Source organism: Gadus macrocephalus, chromosome 5, assembly GCF_031168955.1.
Source record: "Gadus macrocephalus chromosome 5, ASM3116895v1".
NCBI lineage: Eukaryota > Metazoa > Chordata > Actinopteri > Gadiformes > Gadidae > Gadus > Gadus macrocephalus.
In genome coordinates, this window is record NC_082386.1 from 3,825,421 (window position 1) to 3,842,332 (window position 16,912).

Consider the following 16,912-nt stretch of genomic DNA (forward strand, 5'->3'; position numbering starts at 1 on the left):
TTGCTTGGGTATTGTCCTCGGTAAAAATAATGATGCATGGCAAATTGGTTTGAATGTTGAGATCTGGTAACTATTGAATTAATATTTATTTATATACAGTATATATATATATATATGATATATACTGTGTTATAAATATATCTATGTTGACCATTATTCAGAATTAATTGTCTCAGTTCATTAGCTAGAATGTTATCTTACCCCAGACGTGGATCAGTGTTCATGTGTACCCATGCTTTTAACAATCTGCAGCCTGGAGGTGCATCCCAGCAAATTAACTGCATTTATCAATACTAGGCTGAAAGAGGTATCCCCTTATACAGGCAACTAATCCCCACATACACATGCACATAAACAACCACAACACACACGCACACAAAGACAAATACATGTACGCACCTGCACACACATGCACGCACACAGGCATGTGTGTCAACAACAGTGATCCAGTCATTAGTACATGGCTGTAATATAAATCAGTTTTCAGGAACTCCCATTAGGCCTATACACAGTTAATCTCGTTATTGTAGCATGTTCGATTAGATGGAACTTCCTGCTGGAGGTCAAACACGACAGCCATAAGTCTATGCTGTCAACAGACATTTCTGCATTTAACATATATTCTTATGTATGTAATAGATGGGGGATAAAAACCTGGCAAATCCCATTGATTCCATGGCCGACCAATTTAGAGTAGAAATACAACATGGGGCAAGGTGAATAAATACAGTATGTGTGTCTTCTAATGCAACACTAACATAGATTGCTTGTCTGTTTGTGTTATAAGAGTTAATTATTAATTCACCTTCCAATAAACTTGCAGCACAGTTTACTGCTTGTGCTATTCATTGTCATATAGCTGCTACAACAGGCGCCCAAACAATGTAAATTCAATGCATTTTTAGATGCCACCGACATCTCACAGCAGAAACAGCGAGTTGTGGCAGCCCACTACAGGTTGGAATCCCAGTTGGGAAACCTTTATCTCCTGAGTTCCTTGTGTGGACAGTGGCTGGTGAGTAAAGCAGTGAGTTGGAGCTGATGACTTCCCAGCGGCTCTGGCCAACGGTGAGGTGTCCAGACCTGTGAGCAAAGAAGCTTTTAACCGGGTGTGAACCAGACTGTTTGGGATCCAATAGTTGTTTCATTTTGTTTGAACATGTGGAAACCTGATCAGCAGTCGCCAAGGGTTTTTTGCCCCCAAAGATGTGAAAGGGGATTCTGCAACCGTATATCTGTGATTGGTTGGGTCAGGTTTTTCTGATTATATGGTGACGAGCAACCAAGCAGGTGAAAAAAATTGTCGATGCTGATGTGTGGATGATCCGTGTTTGCGGTTCAGGTGGTATTGGCCGTTGGAGAGAAGGAGGTTTGGGCTCATTTGAGACAGTTTGAGACGCTTGGCTGACATTTAAAGGGACTCGCACCTTTGTTGCATTTGAGAATTACAGCACATTCAAATCATCCCGCCTTCCTCCAATGCCCCACCCCCTAAGCGTTATTTTTTAGAGTACAAAACTAAGCGAGTACAAAAGTTCTAGACTCCCATGGGTTATGTTTAGACTCCCATGGACAACGTAGCGTCTGAGGCCGAAATGGGTCCCCTAATCGGACTGAATGGTGCGGTTGGTTGCCAACGGTCTGGAGGTCTTCGTGGAGCTCCAGATTAGCGGGACAACATCGCGTCTGAGCCCGAAATGGGTCCCGTAATCGGACTGAGTGTGGCGGTTGGTTGCCAACGGTCTGGAGGTCTTCCTGGAGCTCCAGAGTAGCGGGACAACGTCGCGTCTGAGTCCGAAATGGGTCCCGTAATCGGACTGAGTGTGGCGGTTGGTTGCCAACGGTCTGGAGGTCTTCCTGGAGCTCCAGAGTAGCGGGACAACGTCGCGTCTGAGTCCGAAATGGGTCCCGTAATCGGACTGAGTGTGGCGGTTGGTTGTCAACGGTCTGGAGGTCTTCCTGGAGCTCCAGAGTAGCGGGACAACGTCGCGTCTGAGTCCGAAATGGGTCCCGTAATCGGACTGAGTGTGGCGGTTGGGTGCCAACGGTCTGGAGGTCTTCCTGGAGCTCCAGAGTAGCGGGACAACTTCGCGTCTGAGTCCGAAACGGGTCCCCTAATCGGACTGAGTGGTGCGGTTGGTTGCCAACGGTCTGGAGGTCCTGAGAATCATCCAGGGGAGCGGGACCACTTGGCTTCTGAGGCCGAATCGGGTCCCCTTGTCGGACTGAATGGTGCAGTTGGTGCCCAACAGTCTGGAGGTCTTCCTGAGGCTCCAGAGGAGGGTAACTCTGTGAGTCTGAGTCCGAGATGAGTCCCCTAATCGGACTGAATGGTGCAGTTGGTGGCCAACAGTCTGGAGGTCTTCCTGAGGCTCCAGAGGAGGGTAACTCTGTGAGTCCGAGTCCGAGATGAGTCCCCTAATCGGACTGAATGGTGCAGTTGGTGGCCAACAGTCTGGAGGTCTTCCTGAGGCTCCAGAGGAGGGTAACTCTGTGAGTCTGAGTCCGTGATGAGTCCCCTAATCGGACTGAATGGTGCAGTTTCAGTACGCCGTGGACCACTTTGGTCTGCCATCGTCAGTCGCTACGGTCGCTACGGTCGCTACTGTCTGCCGTGGAATCAAAACAAACCCTCTAGTTGAGGCCGCGCCTTGATGACGCGGGCCCGAATGCGCCACAAGAAGCAGACGGAAAACCTTATATATCCATGCAGCAAACAGACAGGTCTGTCGGCCAATAAGGTCCTTCGGTCCGAAGAATTTTATTGGTTGAAGTTTTCACTAAATATTATGAGAGTAAAATAATTCTTTGTTTTTACTCCTGGTGGGTCTGTCTTGCATATTAGAGTGTTATTACCTTATTAATACCAATTTAACCTTATCCAAAAAAAGTGTAAAAATGCAACAAAGGTGAGAGTCCCTTTAAGGCGACGTCGACAGATGATGATACGACAAATGACAACCGCACTGTTCGTAGCCAATCAACTAGTCATATGGGGCCATACCCAGCAGAGTGATACATGGATGATGAAATCACCTCCTGTAAGAATACAATGAAGTACTCTCGTCCAGCAAGAGGTTTCAGTGTTCAATTTAACTTCTTGTCTAGCATTCGACTATTGGAAGATCTTGAATGTAGATCTAGGATAGCATCTTGTGTTTAGCTAGAAGTGTGAGGTGCATTGTGATCGATGGACAATAAAATGCATCCAAGGTAATTGTAGAGTAGAGAGTATTATGGGTAATATTAACATGAAATAATAGCAGTTGTTTGTGGGGAGGAAAGGGAAACAGACAGGCCTCTGACAGCTCCCTAGTTGAAAGATTCAATGTGTTTTTGTCTACATACTCACTAACAATAAATAACATATCATCTGGAGCTCCTGAGGGGTATTCCATCAACCAAGCTAAAGACAAAGCCGGGCTTATTTCGCTTAGCCTCGCTAATTAGCTAGAGTTGTATTCCATTAACGTGTTTTAAGGGTATCTCCGCTATGTAACCATGACAACTTATCCAACAAAACTGAACTGGTCAGTAGCAGGCTAACTGTCACGCTTACTTGATCGGTGTTTGAGAGAAGTCCCATCTGTCGGCAACAAGTGTACCATCAGAAGTTTCCACCAAGCCTAGTCCCCATGATTTTATCATAAATGTACATATATGAAGTACAAACAGGGTATATTTTCACTAAGGGTCTAAGAATAATCTTAGACCCTTAGTCTATTGTTAATGTGGATATTTTCTCAACACATTTTTACATAAATGTATGTATTCTATCAAAACGAGTAACCAGCAGTTGGGAGAGTGGTTCAGCATTAGCCCTGTAGAATGGGTGACCTAAATTCGCGTCCTGAGTACGTCATAGAATTCTTTGCGTTTCTTAGTTTTGCAATTCCCATTATGTCAGAGAAAGTAGGCCTAACAATTGACTTCTTATGTAATAAATATGTCTTAAAATATCCCTAGAGCCCAAATATTACTTCAAAAACCCAGGGTAAAGTAAATGTTAATATAAATGTTACTGATAGTGAAGCCTTTGACACAATGACAAAGACACTCAGTGCCTTTACATGACACTCAAGAAAATCAAATTACTGGCTTACTGGCTATGATTGGTTTATTAAAATGCATGTATACACCTTAGTCTGAGTAAAATCGAATCGGGTTGCTCATAGTCGGATTAAGATTATTCGATTGATAGTCATATTAAGGGTGCGTGTATACGTTCAATTCAATTTAAATCGTATTTTGCATTCTGCACTTGCTCTAGATCTTTTCCCGGGGCCATGAGCCGGAGGTATAAGGAGATGATAGGTGTCTTGTAGTCGCCGTCGGAAAAACGAGAAACAGCGATTTGTGAGGATGTGTCTGTGCAATCGTGTCCTGTAAAGTTAGTGGAACCACAAATAAAGTACCCAGCCTGTCAAGGATTGGTGGCCGAACAGGCTTGCACAAAGAGTTCAAACATGTGTAATTTTAAAATGGCTATACCTGTCGATATACATGGATGATCAAAACATTTCAATGACAAATAATTGGATCAAATGAACATTACTTGTACCAATCTGCCAAAGGGCATGCAGGCAAGAGATGTGTCAGTAAGCTGAACAGGTATTAGCGTGTTTTAGACAATTAACCTTTGACCTGATTCTGTCTCCCTGTGTTTCCCTTTGCTACCAGACCTCTCAAATGGTGCAGTGTAATCACCTCCAATAACTCGTGAGCTTCGCCTACCATCTCTCTTCCTCTATAGCTCGGCATACAACAACAACTGGTCAGAGAGAGAGAGAGAGAGAGAGAGAGAGAGAGAGAGAGAGAGAGAGAGAGAGAGAGAGAGAGAGAGAGAGAGAGAGAGAGAGAAAAGATCAGGAAACGAGAATACTCAAGAAAAGGAAACTGAGAGACAGGCTAAACAGTGGTTCAGAAGAAACTAGAAGGGGGATAGAAAAAAAGGTAAAAACAGACAGGGAAAGAGAGCGAGGGAGGGATAGAGAGACAGGGTTGGAGGGAGAGAGAGAGACAAAGCGGTAGACAGAGTCAAATTAAAGGGATTAGCCAGCTCATTCGCGTTTAATTCCCTTATCAGCTCCTCCCACGGTGGATTGGGTTACAGCCACAATGTTTACACAACCTCCGAGCCTGTTGATGCCAGCGTAGGCATGGCCGACATTATGCTGTATCTCCCCACTTACCTGGCCTAATCCCCAGCACACAACACTCTGCATGGGATCAAGGGCAAAACAATATAGACAGCGGGCCAGTTGCTGCTGTGTCACTACTTCTCATTCACATATCATTTACTGTTTGCAAAACAGTAAATATATTTAAAATAACATGATATAATAATAATAATAATAATAATAATATTAATAATTCATTCATTTTCTATAGTGCTTTTCAGTGACCCGAAGACGCTTACATAAAACACGAAGAGGGAGATGACAATCAGGGGGGACAAGCAGAAGACAGCACAACAGAGAACAGAAGCAAGGTGGAGTGTGATAGTACAGCAGTCCCCAACCACCGGGCCGTGGCCCGGTATCGGACCGCGGGACATTCCTAACCGGGCCGTAGGTTAGTAGGCTACGACATGAATAATAATAATAAAAAATAATAATAAAAAAATCATGCAAAATGCATGCACACTTAATAAACTCAATTTACTTCGCAATACTGTCACTCTTTTACATGCCATAAGTCTATATGCAGTTGTTAGATTGCATATAACATGTTTGCATTTTTGGCAAGTTCTTAACTTCTTTTCTTAGGCATAACTGTCTGTCTGTCCCGTCCTCAACTCGTATAGGCTTCAGCGGCTGCGCACGCAGCCTATGCTCACTTCACTTGTTCAGTTCAACAGTAGTGTCACACTATGAGCTGAGCTCAACCTGACAGTCCAGGGGAGAATGACGACTGTCTTTAAACTGGCAGATAAAGTTGCTGCATTTAAAGCCAAGCTCGATTTGTGGGGACGACGAGTGGACAGGGGAGTTCTCGATATGTTCCAAGCATTAGTGGGGATTTTGGGAGAGACTGAGGCAGGGCCCATTCTCTCGCAGCTGGTGCGCGATCACCTTGTTGCGCTTTCAAATGAATTCGAACGTTACTTCCCATCCTCCAAAGATCCACGGCAAACGAATGAGTGGATCCGCAAACCATTTGTCAATGTCCCGAATCACTTGTCAGTGCAGGAGGAAGATCAATTGATCGAAATAGCAAATGATGGTGGTCTTAAAGGTTTGCTTGTTTGAGCAAACCTCTCTGGCGGGTTTTTGGATCAAAACCAAAGCGGAATATCCCGAGATATCCATAAAAGCGCTGAAAACGTTGCTTCCATTTCCCACCACGTACCTATGCGAGGCCGGGTTTTCGGCAATGACTGCAACTAAAACAAAATTGCGCATTCGATTGGACATATCAAACACGTGTGTATGCACTGTCTTCCATCACCCCCAGGTGGAACCTTCTTGTGGCAGGGAAACAAGCACAGGGCTCCCACTGATTAAAATGAATTGTAGCCTATTCTGTGGCCTCACAAACGCACGTTAAGTTCCCTTACTTACAAATTGTGTTGTGCATCTTCTTCTTTCGTGTAACATCAGAGGTCCAACTCAGTATCTTGTAGCCATGCCCTTGTCTCTGGTCCCACTTTAAAGAGGCCGGCTTCCGAGGGTGGTCTGTATAGGGGGCAGGTGGTCATAATATGCTCGACAGTCTGTCCAGGGGCACCACACTCGCATGCAGCGCTGTCTGCTGTCTGCCAGGCCCCACTTCTTCATTGAAGATTTGAACCGACCGACCCCAGTACGTAGACGGTTCAGCAGAGTCCATTGCCGGCGTGGAAGATCGTCTCCTGTGGCTCCATCTCCTGGATCCAAGATGTAGTGGTGGATTTGGGTGTTGTGCATGTTTGCACTTGATAGATGTTACTTCAAGTCTAGTTCTTGAAGTAACAAGAACTAGACTTGTTCTTGTTACCATTACTGTTCATTGTTCACTGTTCAACACTATATGAAAATATGAAGAAATTGGTAACCCCTGCGCAACATAACCCAACAGCCCCCCAGAAGAGGGGGCAATGTCAGTCGGGAAGGCAGAGGATATGAGCTGGGAGAGTGAGAGTGGATTGATAGATTTGATGTTGCGGTAGGAAATGGAGCGCTTTTTGGGATTATGGGGTGAAGGTAGCGGAGCGGAGAAGAGGATGCAGAGATGATCAGTGAGTGGGAAAGGGATAAGATGGGGGTTAGATATGGGTAGGGAGGCGGAGCAGACTATGTCCAGGATATGGCCTTTGGTATGGGTGGGGAAGTCGATATGTTGGGTAAGGTTGAAACAGTTAAGAAGGGAGAGGAAGTCAGATGTCAGTGGGGCGTTGTAGTAGTTCAGATATAATGGGTGATTTTATAGGGAGGGCGCGACAGTTCAGCAGTGCGAGAGAGATATATGGGGGAGCAGGGAAGGGGGAACGGAGGTTGTTGAGGTTGGCAGTACAGCAGATGTGGGTGACGGGAGGGCGAGAGTTTGTCCAGAGTGAGGGGATAAGTGAGCCATGGGGGAGGTGTTGGTTGCGAGAGGGGCCGGAACTTCGATGGATGTAGCGGCATCGGCGAAGGATCCCGGCTTTGCTAGCTGCAGTGGCAGCAGCAACTGGGAGACGATGGTTTTTGTTGAGGCGCTGAAGGTCAACGGCAGTGTAGGTGAGTAGGCGAGAAGTTGTTGGAGTAGAGGAGAGGGTCCAAAGAGTCTGGAGTAGCAGGAGTGGTAATCCAAGGTGAAGATGTGACATGACAGCAGATGAAAGAAGTCCGGGTAGTGAATTGTCAATGGCTAGTAGCTGATTAGCTAGAAGGTGGTAGGCAGTGAGTTGTGTGGATGCAGCAGTGGACCAGGTGGTGGAGTTAGTGGAGTGGGTGATGTTGGTTGCTCCAGACCGTAGCCGCGCAGCAGGCGAGCCCCACCGTGCCATAGCGGCACCCGACTAGGCTACAGCTGACGAGCCGGCAGGGACTGGGGGCTCCCCCCGTGAACGCCGGCTGGATAGCCAGACAGCTGGGCCAATGTTTTTAGCGAGGCACGCAGTGTATGCAGACAGACGGGTTAGCGAGGGATGCAGCGGGTCAGTCCCGGATTGGCACAGTCACCACCACAAACACACCAAGGTATTCACCCGGGTCCAGAGCAAGCAATCCACACACTCAGGAGACAGATGGATCCATCGGTGATAAAGTTTGACCGGAAGACAGTTAGCTAGCTGGCTTACGTGGCTGATAGCCCAGGAGTGTAGGAACGGATAAGTGGGAACGGAGCTGAACAGCAGAGACACGATATGGACTAGAGGAGCACGGAGACCTATACAAATAAATTAACACAGAGACGTGGGGATAAAACAAAAGACTACACTAGGAAACGTTAGACGCAAACAGGGACAGAAGCGGCAGTCTACAATCCAGACGCCAGCGGTGCTCTAACCCAGGAGTACAATGACGTTGACGACACACTATTAATATTATAATATTTTATGGTCATTTCATAATTACAAAATAAATAGATAATACACATGGGACAATGGGGCTTTTGTCTCTGAAGAGACAAAAAGTAAACAACTAATTAAAGTCCCCTCCCTCTCAGCTCCCTTCCTCACTATGATTCTCCATCATTCAGAGGTCCTGCATTTCACTCAACCTGATTAGTCAGGTGCCCTGATTGGTCTGAAGGGAGGCAGGATTGCACTAAAATCTAATTTGGCTTAGACAGAGGCAGGCACAGTCAACTTGAAATAGTGCATTTCACTCACTAATTACTGACGGATGGGTAAAGCATTTCTAACAAATTACCAGTGAATAATAGCTCTTAAATATGACCTACAGTAACATCAAGGCAAGTAAAGGAGAAATTTGTGTAAAAGTCATTTAAAATAACAACTGTTTGCGTTTAATAGCCTTAAAGTGAAGGCAAGGTAATGCAACTTAATTTATACAGCACTTTTCATGCACGAGGCAGGCTTAAAGTGCTGGACAAAAAAACATTGTCCTACAATAAAATAAAATTAGCTTAAAAAAAATAAGTCTCAGTCTTGTTTTAAAGTGGCCAGAGTTGGGCCAAGTCTTAAATCCTCAGGGAGTGTATTACAGCTATTTTTTGCAATGTAACTAAATCCTGCTTTCCCATGTTTTGTGTTTACTCTGGGGATAAAGATTGGTCGCAGAAGAAAAAGACACCAAAGGACACATTTGGCACCCGTTCGCATTGTCGCCCAAGTTTTGTCAGACGAAATTGTCGTGCCACATCTTTTGCCCGCCAATGGTGCTTCATGTCAATTCATTCTCAACCACGGCCGAGATAACCACCATTGCATGTCTGTACCTGTTGCGGAAGAGGGAGAGACGTCGGAGAACCGGACGCAGTCTATTCATAATATTGTAATGACCACGGAAGAGGCAGTGAATGAATTATTGATTGGACAGCGATTTATTAGATAGATAGATACCTAATAAACCGTTGGAACACACAAGACCGGTAACCGTAGCAACACGAAAAAACACGAAAAGCCCAATCCCTACGTGAGCTCCCCGCACTATGGCCATCCAGAAGCGCATAGAGCTTTTGGCCGTGATATTATCAATACAATTATATTATATACTATTATAGAGCTCCGGGAGTCGCCCGGACTGCACTGCAGAAAATGGCTGGCCGGTAGAACGCTGATTAGCTGTTGGGTTACGCATGTCACTCAGTGGCCACGCTGTTGAATGTTGATTGGCTGCCATCACACGAATGTCGCGGCGAAGTTGAAATATTTCAACTCGAGCGAAAGTGTCGCGTTTTATCCAAAGCGACTTACAATAAGCACATTTGTCATAAGAAGTGAAACAATATATCGCTGTCAGTACAGTAAAGACGTTCATAGAACCAAGTGGAAGTACTAACAATTTCTAGGCTAACCCATTCCCTGTGTACAGCAATGCTAGCAGCTACGGCAGATGTTACACAATTAAGTACTATTGTAGTTGCAATTTTTGTTAACGACTTATCTAATTTACTTCAACTTGCTATGAGCAATAGAGTGGCGAAGTCACGCCCCTTCCGGTAGGGCTCATGGGACCTATGAGATCGAAAAATATGAATGGGTGTCAATGGAGAGAAAATAATTATTTTCTGGTCCCGGTCTTTATATGCCCTGGATTACACATATGTTGTTTGTGGATTTAAAGGATAATTTTTCATGCAAAGAGTTCGACCGTTTATTGTGCAATTGTTCAGATAAAGGCTGTAGAGAAAACACAACGAGAAAGACTACACGGCTCGTATGTGACGTCATGCTCCCTGCGACTGGCGTGGAGAAGACCGACAATCTTCCCATCGGCATAACTGAAACTCTGCACGTGCCCCGATTTATAATGGTTTTCACCTCTTTCGATGCTTTTATCCTCCCCTTGGAAAAAGCGGTGAAGTGGGGCAGAGAGATCGCCATCTCTGTGCCGAGTTCCAAGGGCGGGTGTGGTGACGTATATCATATGCGTCGAGAGCAGCGAAGAGCTGTAGTTCACAAAGCGGCCTCACATAAAACCTAAAATTATCAAACTTCTTCACGAACATTTTTAGTTTTCTTTGCATGAAAAATTATCATTTAAATCCACAAACAACATATGTGTAATCCAGGGCATATAAAGACTGGGACCAGAAAATAATTATTTTCTCTCCATTGACACCCATTCATATTTTTCGATCTCATAGGTCCCATGAGCCCTACCGGAAGGGGCGTGACTTCGCCACTCTATAGAAATCGGGGAGTCCGGAAAAAGTAATGACAGAGACTTTATTGTTACCCACAAAATAGGTACAACAGAGCCGAGCATGTGGTTTTGCAAAAGACACACTGACTGGGGCTCCGATCCCAGTCCCTCTTATCCACCCCAACCGAGCTGTCATGCATGTTATATGACTGTCCTGGTATATGTTCAAAATGGCCTTACATGGTATGGAAAGTTAGCCTTACATTCCCTTACGTATGTGCTCATCTCCTGTAGTTAATGTAAATAATGGGAGGATGTCAGTAGCCTGGGCCCCAAAGTCTTTGGCGCCTTATTAGGCCATTGCTCTGGGTCCAGAGGTGGTTTCTCTACTTTTCCACCATTAATGTTTATGCCTGATGTATATAGGCCTGATAATACTCATAGAATATAAAAAAGTAATGGTTAATTTCTCCCACACTATGAATAAGTGCAAAGTAGATTAGGTGTGTACAATAAGTGCGTACATTAAGTGCCAGGACGTACAACATACAATGGTGGCCGGAAGGGGCTGGATAGCTATGCAGAGTCGAGGTGAACTCTGAACAGGTGAGTTTTGAGTCTTTTGCGGAAGCAGGTGATCGACTCCGCGATCCTGACATCGGCAGGGAGCTCATTCCACCACTGAGGTCCCAAAACAGAGAAAAGTTGTGACTTTGTTGATCGACCTTTGCTTGCTCTTAGTGATTGCGGTACCAGACGTCCAGCTGAGGTAGTTGAGCGGAGGGACCAAGCTGGGGTGCGTGACTTTACCAATGCTTGGAGGTAGGCCGGGGCAGTTCCTTCAACTGCCTTGTATGCCAGTACCCTCATCTTGAATCTAATGCGAGCTACTACAGGTCTCGGAAGAGGGGGGTCACATGGGAGAAATTCGGTAGGTTGTACACGAAGCGCATTCTGGATGCGCTGCAAAGGTTTAATTGCAGAGGCAGGGAGTCCAGCCAGGAGCGAGTTGCGGTAGTCGAGGCGGGAGATGACCAGTGATTGGACTAGAAGCTGAGCTGCTTCGCTTGTGAGGAAAGGCCGGATCCTGCGGATGTTGTAAAGTGCAAATCTGCAGGATCGGGCCACCACAGTGATGTTTGCGGTGCAGCATAACTGATTGTCCAGTGCCACACCGAGGTTTCTGGCAGTTGGAGAAGGAGATACAGTGATGTCCTCAACAGAGACCAGTAAGTCCATCTGTGGGCAATCTTTCCCTTGCATTAGGAGGAGCTCAGTCTTGTTAAAGTTAAGCCTCAGGTGATGGGCAGTTGTCCAAGTGCTGACGTCTGCCAGACATTCAGATATGCGTGTTGCTATCAGGGTTTTGTCAGATGAGGGGAAAGAGAGAAATAGCTGAGTGTCGTCAGCATAGCAGTGATAGGAAAAGCCTTGTGATGTAATTACAGACCCCAGGGGTCTGGTATAGAGGGAGAACAGAAGAGGCCCCAGTACTGAGCCTTGAGGGACACCAGTTTCAAGCGTGCAAGGTTTGGACAAGGAGCCATTCCATGTTACCTGATAAGGCAGTTTCAGCAATGCCGAGTTCAGCGAGAGTGGCAAGGAGGATCTGGTGGTTCACCATGTCAAATACTGCGTACAGGTCGAGGAGAATGAGAACTGATGAGAGGGAGGAGGCTCTGGCAGCACGGAGGGACTCAGTCACCGTGAGGAGAGCCGTCTCAGTGGAGTGTGCCTTCTTGAAGCCTGACTGGTGAGGATCAAGGATATTGATAAATGAGACATAGGAGGACAGTTGGTTAGCGATGGCACGTTCCAGTGTTTTAGAGAGGATTGAAAGATGAGATACCGGTCTGTAGTTCTGGATGTCTGTGGTATCAAGGGTCGGTTTTTTGAGGAGAGGCTTTATTCTGGCTGTCTTGAAAGACGCCCTGGACGCTACTAGCCTCTGGAGACGGGCCTCCAACTCCCTCCACTTGCGTCTCCTTATCGGGGTGAGGATCACCCCGGTCTGCCATCTCCAGCTTCTCCTCAGCAAGCTGCTGCTGGTTTTTCAGGTGGCGAAGAAACATCCACAGCGATGGGTGGCGCACTTGAACAGCATCTTTCAGAGTGCGATGGTAAGCTACAAAAAAGATATTTTTTACTTTTTATCCTGTTTATTGGTTAATGGTTATGCATGAAAATAATGACAGTGTTAATGTAGGCTTATGAGTGTTTCCCACAGACCAGGTAGCAACGTTTATAACGGCCCACCGGGAGACCTCCCGATCTTCCCGATCTCCAGCCTCTGCTGCAGAGCAAATTAAAATCGCCGGCAGAACAGCCTGGGGGTCTAACACAGTAATATATATAAACTACAACCGCATTTCACATTAATCGCCATGGAACGTTTCGTTCACTTGTATGGGTCCTTGTATGGGAGTATAATTGACCGCTGTTAAGGAAAATAAAGGATTCTTTGCCTCTAATGACGTCCTTTGTATCACTCCGCAAGTACCGGTAACTTGTCAAACCCCAGCGTCCTCAGTTGCTAAGCGACGTCAACGCATTTGGCAGACTATTTCTCTGATGATCCACACTACGAATATTGGTAACAAATAAATTGTAAAAAGACACACCATGCAAAGTTATTTTTTCGTTTTGGCAATTAGCCGTTTAATAAGCGGGATAATGTATAGAACATCACCCATAGGCGTCGATTACGGGGGGGACGGGGGGGACATGTCCGCCCCACTATTTGAAATACGAATTTTGTCCCCACCACTTTTAAAAATTTGCAAACCAATTGCGAAAAATCCCCACATACTCCAAATCCCCCCAAATCCCCACATACTCAACCGAAATCGTCGAGTCTAAAATCATGCGATAGGCGCACGAAGAAATCATTTATTAGATTGGCCTACCTAATAAACCGTTGGAACACACAAGACCGGAACCCATAGCAACGCCGGTAAACAAACCCCGACTCCCGAGAAGCCCAATCCCTATGAGCTCCCCGCGCTACGGCCGTCCGGAGGCGCACAGAGCTTTTGGCTGTGATATTATACAATTATATTATATTATATACTATTATATATAGAGCTCCGAGAGTCGCAAACGGCAACAATCACTTTCTCCTCCATGCTGCAGTTCACCCCGGACTGCACTGCACTGAGTTTGACGGCTGAACGCTTATTGGCTGTTACGTTACACATGTCACTCAGTGGCCACGCTGTTGAACGCTGATTGGCTGTCATCACGCGAAATTCGTGTCAAACTTTAAATATTTCAACTCGAGCGAATTTGTCGCGCCACAAATCCTCGTGAACACGCTCGCCTGTGCACGGCGAAAGTGTGGCACGACAAATCAAAAAAATGTGCCCGATACGCGTCTATACGTTCACTTTGTATGGGATCTTGTCGCCCCGTTGTGTTTGGTGTGAACACACTGGAGAAGTTTCAAGACAGACAGCCAAAATTGACATTTTTATTCAGAAAATAGCCGGTCCTTTTGCTTCCTATAAAAAGCATGTTTGTGACACTGGATAACGATATGGATACATCATCTAGCCTGCATGTGGAGGGCCACATAAGGTAAGAAATTGGTTTACGTAAACTTTGCTGCTGGTTCTGTTTGCTCGTGATGACCTGGCCAAAGGTTACCCACGGTCCAAAGCGATTGTGATCTGATTCTGGTTGGTGCTCCAGCTAGTATGCATTGTATATATCGATTGCAGCTAGTAGCAGCTACACACGGTGCGATTGCTATGCCAATGTGGTTATAGTTGTTTTGTCTGATTGAGATATGTGACGACTTGGAGCCTGGTAGGCCTATCCTGACATAAATATGTTCTTGCATAACCTGTGTGATTATCCTAAACTGTAGGGGATTTTATTTGCGGGCAATTTGCTTATGATGTTGTAACGAGTGAAGTCTACATTGGTCCTTCGCAAGTGTTTACTGGTGGTCAGGATTTGGCAGATGCAATTCTCCTCTGGGTGCTTGTTTTTTTCTTCTTTTTTTAATGCAGCAGATTGTGATCTGATTCTGGTTGGTGCTCCAGCTAGTATGCATTGTATATATCGATTGCAGCTAGTAGCAGCTACACACGGTGCGATTGCTATGCCAATGTGGTTATAGTTGTTTTGTCTGATTGAGATATGTGACGACTTGGAGCCTGGTAGGCCTATCCTGACATAAATATGATCTTGCATAACCTGTGTGATTATCCTAAACTGTAGGGGATTTTATTTGCGGGCAATTTGCTTATGATGTTGTAACGAGTGAAGTCTACATTGGTCCTTTGCAAGTGTTTACTGGTGGTCAGGATTTGGCAGATGCAATTCTCCTCTGGGTGCTTCTTTTTTTAATGCAGCATAACATATGCTACCAGCAGCCCTTGCTCGTCTTCAAAAGACTGATGCTCTCTTCAAATGAAACGAGGTACTCCTCGTTTCATTTCGTACCCCCTTTACAGTCTGGCATTGTTTGTCTGGTAAACTTTGTTGATGTCAAGATAAGTGTTAAATTGCCAACACTGTTCTTTGTCCTGTGTGTATTAGTATTACATAGCCCGAGCCAATACCCTGGTGTAACCAACGCCGTTTTGCAAAACAAGCCAAAACACAAACTGTGGTTTTCAACTTTTATTGTTCGAATAGGATTTTCAACACCTGACAATACACTGTAGAGCATATTGTAATGCAGCGTTGAATGGATGAATAGCTTAGATAAGGGTACCCAGCACTTTTCAAACCACACTCAAGCTTAAGCTTATTTTCCCGATGATGAACGGCGTTCTGTACATTATCCCTTATCTATCCATCTTCGGGTTTGCCTTTGTAGGCGTGTTGAGAGGAGGAGTGTGCGAATCCGCTGTCAGTCCGTGCGCATTTATGACACGCGGGTTTATCCAATAAGTGGTAGTGTACCCGGCCCGCGCACCATTGCCATGTATACACGCTTGTCTCTGTGTGCGTGTGTGAACGAGAATGACAGGTGAAAAGAGTGCTAGGCAGAGATGAATGAACGGAACGATATTTATGTTAAAAAATCGCTCAAAAAATTAATAATGCAGAATCTATTTGTGGCGCTCAGTGTTGATTCTGAGGCGCTGCGCCACACATTGGTCTATGTATGGGAAACACGTACACCCTTAATGTAGGCTATGTAATGCTTTGAAATAATAATATTATTAATTACAGCAACAACAATCGCAAACATAATATTATCATAAAGGCTATTGGTTTTACATAAGAATGTTGATAGTGGCTTAGGCCTACACATCAAAAATAATGTTTGCTTGGCAATTATTCAATTAATTAAAAAATCTGTTTTAATCACTTACATTCAACATGGTTGGTCCTTTGTTCCACGTTGCGCTCGTATACATTCCACTTTGCCGGTGGGAATGCTGCTCCATTGTGGACGTACGTGTTGCTGTGGGAAAAATTAACGGCCTATATACATCAGGCATAAACATTAATGGTGGAAAGTAGAGAAACCACCTCTGGACTCAGAGCAAGGGCCTAATAAGGCGCCAAGGACTTTGGGGCCCATGCTACTGACATCCTCCCATTATTTAGATTAACTACAGGAGATGAGCACATACGTAAGGGAATGTAAGGCTAACTTTCCATACCATGTAAGGCCATTTTGAACATATACCAGGACGGTCATATTACATGCAAAACAGCTCAGTTGGGATGGATAAGAGAGAGCGGGATCGGAGCCCCCGTCAGTGTCTTTGCAAACCATACTCGGCTCTGTTGTTCCTAATTTGTGGGTAACAATAAAGTCTTTGTCAATACTTTTTCCGGACTCCCCGATTCCTCTTGCGTTGGTTGAAGTGAATTAGATAAGTCATTAATAGAAATTGCTACTACATTGCCAACATACTGTAGAAAGTCCTGCAGCTCTGGGTGGTCCTGCTGGGCGCGCCTGGTGTTACGATGGTGAAGCAGAAGGTGAAAGTTATTTTGGACTAGGGGCATTGGCAGGTAGCCTAGTGCCATCACCTTATGGATGATTGCTGCCAATCGATGGTCATGCCGGAATGCAGCAGCCAGTCTGAGTCCCTGCACCCTCTTCTACAAGGCCTGGTTGAAGTGGAAGTAGCATCCACACACTCGTGCCCTTGGAAGCTCTGTTTCCAGCACAGTCATCACAGATGACTTTTAGAGGTATCCAGTGG